This window comes from Otolemur garnettii, unplaced genomic scaffold (assembly GCF_000181295.1).
Source record: "Otolemur garnettii isolate 467f Iridium unplaced genomic scaffold, OtoGar3 scaffold00063, whole genome shotgun sequence".
NCBI classification, from domain to species: domain Eukaryota; kingdom Metazoa; phylum Chordata; class Mammalia; order Primates; family Galagidae; genus Otolemur; species Otolemur garnettii.
The window spans coordinates 7904069-7909267 of record NW_003852458.1 but is presented as its reverse complement, the minus strand read 5'-3'; the positions used below and the strand labels follow the sequence as shown (position 1 = coordinate 7909267).

The 5199-nt window shown below is 35.0% G+C and overlaps 1 pseudogene across 1 annotated transcript in view; it reads right to left on the bottom strand.

Annotated features, from left to right (window-relative positions):
• Window positions 1–4582: 4582 nt before the first annotated feature.
• LOC100963945 overlaps window positions 4583–5199 on the bottom strand; it is a 1925-nt pseudogene continuing 1308 nt past the window's right edge. Inside the window, exon 2 of the transcript XR_001161429.2 lies at window positions 4583–5198. The product of XR_001161429.2 is annotated as a replication protein A 70 kDa DNA-binding subunit pseudogene (transcript). The remainder of the gene's footprint in view (window position 5199) is intronic.

Here is a 5199-nt window from a genome sequence, read left to right as displayed (position 1 = left end):
ATTTGGAGTCTATCTGGATGATCCAGGATAAAGCATCTCAAGAGCTTTAACTTAATATCTACAAAGATCTTTTTCCATATAAGGTAATATTTACAGGTTTTAGGGAGTAGGGAGTGAATATCCTTTTGAGAGGTAAATATAAATTTTTCAGCTTACCACACCATGTCTTTCTTATTTTTTTTTTAATATTCTTTTTCTTTCTCTTTTCAATAGAACCCATTTTCCAATACTTCAGTGAATAAATGCACAGAAAAAGTTATTTTAGATCCTACTTTTTAAATGCTACCTTCATATGTGATTGTGACTTTGTACATAGTTGTTGAGATGGAAAACACTGTTCTTTAGAAACAAAGTATGGAAGCACATGTCTTCTTTGCTATTCTTTGTCAATTGTATTTCAGAAGTTTTTGAGCATGTGAGATATTTGTATGTCATCCAAAATGCCCTGCAAGAGTATGAGGCCTTTTGGGTATCAGTCCTTTAAATTGTATTTGTTCCGTGTCTGTTGGAAGTTTTTTTAATTTCCAATTAATATGAGGGTACATGCTCTAATCAAAGTATTCAATAAATGGAGGAAAAAAATTATAGAATTTTTCAGTCAATTGTAATTACTCAAGTGAAGCTTGAAAATAGGCAGGGACATTGATTCTGCCAAAGCAAGGAAGGTATTGAACAAATAAATGATGAGAGCTCAAATGCTGTTTAATTTTTAAAATTTATAATTTTAATCTATCTCGATTTATGGAAACATTTTTTTGGTGGAACTTCTAGTTTTAATTGGATAAATTTATTCTCTGTACCAGAATTTAATAACTTGAAGAAGATTTTAATGGTGCTGCATTTAAATTATTTCCATAAATCATAGGGACAACTTAGCTGATGCATTTTATCTTATAAAAATACTTGTCAGATAAGATACTTTGAATGAAAATAGTTGAGCCAAAATAATCCTATAGGGAAAAATTAAAATTGATCTGAAGCTACCAGTTTGTTTAGCATCCATAGGAAAAGTATTCTATCAGTGAAAAATATGACCTACCTAGAAAAGCCAAAAAGGGTGCCAACCTTTCCAAATTGTTAACTATTAATTGTAAAATATTGATGAAAATTTTACAAAAATAATTAAAACTATATGACTAATAAAATATAAATATTTTGTAGAAAAATACAAATGTCTTACTATTGCTAGAAATAGCTGAAAATGTATACAGAAACAGCTAAAACTAATTAATATAAGTCATTATGTGCCAAAATTAATTATTCTGCTTATTATTTGATATCCAGAAAGTCAATAGAAAGAACTTTATTTTGTCTTTAATATATCAGATATATGCTATTTTTCTCAGAAGCAATTCTGCTTTGGAAACTAGGTTTTGAATAGAGCAGTCTTATAGGCCTTTCAATGAAAATAAATCAATGTGTCAGTCTAGAACATTTTTTAAATTATCTAATTTGAAAGGGTTCTGGTTAGGATGATACATATGATTACTTTATTCATACCATGTGTTACCTATTTTTTTTTCTGTTTAAATGTTTGTAGAATTTTAATGTTTCCTGTGTTCTGAATTGTTGCAGTGATGGGAACACGCATGGAACCCCTTTGAAGCTAGAAACTGTATTACTCATTTGTGGGGAATATGTTTTGGAATATTTTATTAAAGATTTGTTAAAGATGTTTTTTAATTTTTACGTTTTCTCTCTTTTTGTGTTTTCTAAAAATTACTTGATTTTAGACTTTCTAGCATAGTCTTCTAATTTTCTCGTCTCACTTTTTCTCCATCCCTTTTTGCTCTACTTTCTGGACAATTTCCTTAATTTTATTTACCAACTCTTCTTTTGAGTGTTCTGTGTTTACCATGATTTAAAAAGAGTTAATAGAATCTTTTCTTTTTCATGGATCCAACAATTTTCTCTGGACATATTAATAATGTTTTCTTTAATTTTTCTTCTTTTATAGCATTGTTTTTTTCCAAAGTAATGTTTTTATGTGGCTCTTTCAGTCTCAATTGATTGATTATTCATGATAAAGAGCTGGGGACTTGAAAGTTAATTGGATGATGTATGCATATAAGTGAAGTTCAAATTTGAACATCTCTGTGGGGGCATCAGTATCTGTGGAATTTTCCTTGTGGGTGGATAAGCTACTCAGAAGTCTGTCTAATGTCTACTGACGGGAGAGGTCTGATGCATTCTGGGAGCCAAGCCATTCAGCACCCAGTATTCATATGATTGCTGAACCTTCCTCTTTCTGGTATACTTCCCATACATACTTTAAATTCTGACTAGCAATTAGCAATCTTCGTAACTTTGTTTTACTCTTTTCAACATTAATGGGAACAATGAAAGTCTTTGCACTTCTGAGATAGAGGTAATTGTTCTGAAAAATAGACTGGGAATCAGAAAAGGGAGGGAGTTTAGTAGAAATCTAACTGCTTCTGAAACACCTTCCCCAGTCTTCTTGATGGAATCACTTTTCCTTCATTTACCATTCTACAGTTACCAGGTCCTGCTAGTTTCAAAATCTTTTGAGAATTCCGTGGTAGAATGGGTTGGGTTATTAGTTTTTCTGCCTGCTGGTTGTATTCATCTTCCCTGGGTCTGCTAAGTTATTAACACTGGTCATCTGCTTTTCAGGTTCAAAACACCATCACTGTTGTGTCCACTGCTTCTGTCTCCAGCTTTGTGGATGGAAATATTTTTCTTTTAATTTTGGCAGGGTTTCAGGAGTGAGTAAAATTTTAGGTATGTGTTCTGTCCTCATAATCTATAAATGTTACAGTCTTTTTTAAGTCTGTCTGCGCTTTTCATAGTATATGTTATTTCATTGTGGTTTTCATTATTTTTTTTAAATCATTTTAAACATACTGATTGTATAATTGTTCTTTTCAGGTCATAGAATTGTCCAATTGCTGAATTGAGATGTTATCAAGGCGAAGCCATTTCTTTGTGAGGTTTGCAGTTTTGTAGACTGTGAGCTTCTCTCATTATCCAACACATCCTCTTTCCCCCTCACTGCTATGGGAGTTGACTATCTTTTTCATGGTAGAAATGTTTTTGTGAAGTAATTTTGCTTTTCCATCTGCCTTTCACATGCCCCAAACCAGTTTTTATTAATTTCTTAGCTTGAGGTTTCTTGCTTTCATAAAATATGTATATTGATGCCACATGTGTGTTTTGAAGGCATGGGTCTTACATTCTCATGGTACAATTTCCTTTCTATTATTTTCATTTAGAGAACTTCCTTATAATTTCCAGAGGCTGGTGGGCCTTCTGGGACCAAGAGCACCATTCTTTCAGGCTCTGGGCTTTACACAGGGTAGCCAGAACCAGGCCCTACCTTGTGAGAACGTATCAGTGGATGTCTTAGGCTGACTTCTTCAGAAGCAGATGCTGAGGCTGGGATTTGTATGAAAGCGACTTATTTAGTAAATGTTTCTAGGAAAAATAGGAGTGTGAAGAAATGGGACTAAAAAGGGAATTTGGCTAAGCAGGGGCATGATGTCAAGCAAAGTTCTACTGAGAAGCTTTTGGTTCAGTTCTGAAATACATGTTTGAAGGCCACACTTTAGGGCTCTCCCAAAGGGCAGGGAGTTGGTGTAGTTATAGACCAATCATTAGTTAAAGCAAGCCTTTAACTAGAGGCCTTCCCTAGCCTTCCCTAGCCTTCCCTAGAAGCCTTTAACTAATGATTTCCAGGAGGTTACAGCATTCCATGAGTTCTCAAAGGGGATCTAACAGCTTCAGGCCACCTCCCAAACAAAGAGATGCAGGTGCAACTAAAAATGAAAACAAGTGTGGTGTTTTTGCCATTTTTATGAGCTTGAAGCAGACTAATTCAGCACGTCCCATCATGATATAAGATCTGAAGTATGGAATGTATCACTTAAACAGAAATAAATGACACACATACCTTTCACTGTGTGGAAAGTGATGATATGGGTGGAGATAAGAAATAATTTGGATTCTCTTAGAAATTACATCCTAGAAAGCTCTTAAAAGAATTGCACCTTGTCTGTTAGGTAATTTGTTTATTCTCCCAAGTTTAGCATATTTGAAGACTGATTTGAAATTAGGTGCTAGTCTATCAAATTATGAGCTGGGATTGTTTGCAAAAATGGATTCTCTGAGCTTTACATTTCATTTTATTAGCAACAGTTTGAGGCTATCAAAAACATGTTTTGCCAAACACAGTTACCTCTAAAAAATATAGCATAACTTCTTAAGAGTAACAAGAATATATCTTAGGTGATAGACCTACATTTCTGCCCATTATCTATTCTTTTACTTCCTAAAATGTCATAGCAGTCTGAGATACATGGGCAAGTTGGATAAGTACAATAACACACAAATGAAATCCAGATCCTTATTACTGCAACATGACTCTTATTTTACAGCGGTTGATCTGATTTGTAAGGATGCACAGGAAGAGATGCTTTGTTGTGTGTGTGTATGCATGTGTGTGTGTGTGTGTGTGTGTGAGAGAGAGAGAGAGAGAGAGATGAGTCTTGCATTTCCTCATAAATTTGTCTCTGGAAGCTTTCTAAACAAAAGGTGATTTTCTTTTTTTTTTTTTTTTTTCCATTTTGGATCTTTATTTGCAAACTTCTGCCCAGTCAGTGCCGCTCTCCTCACATAAGTGCGTTTCTCCGGATGTTTGTGATCAGCCTTCTCCCATATTCTCTGTAGTCCACAGGCTTCACATCCATCACTGTGGCCTTAATCCGAGACTCATCATTGTAGTTCTCTAGTTTGACTCTGATTCTGAATGTGAAAGATCGAAAGTTGGCATTCTGAAAAACTTCCTCAAATGCCTGTTCATTCTTCTCTTTTAATTCCCCGAGATAAGCAGTGTTTTGTCCAAGGATAGCTTCAGCAGACTCCTGGAAACAAGTCACCCACTGATTGTCTTGAAAATCTGCAATATTTACTGACAGGATCATGCGGTACTTGAAATTGGGAAATTCACTGTCACACTTCTCACAGCGGTACAATCCATTCTGTTGGTCAATCACTTTCTTATTGCAGTCCTGAGTTGGGTAGGCCTGGTACATAGAGTTCTCTTTGCGAAGATACACCACTGTCGCCACAGAGCTAAAATAGTCGGCCTTGTCACCTTGGCCCAGGTTCTCTGATTTAACCTCATTTAAAGTCTTCCAGTTGGTGTTGCTCCCCCCTACTCCTCCACTCTTGAGATCAGAG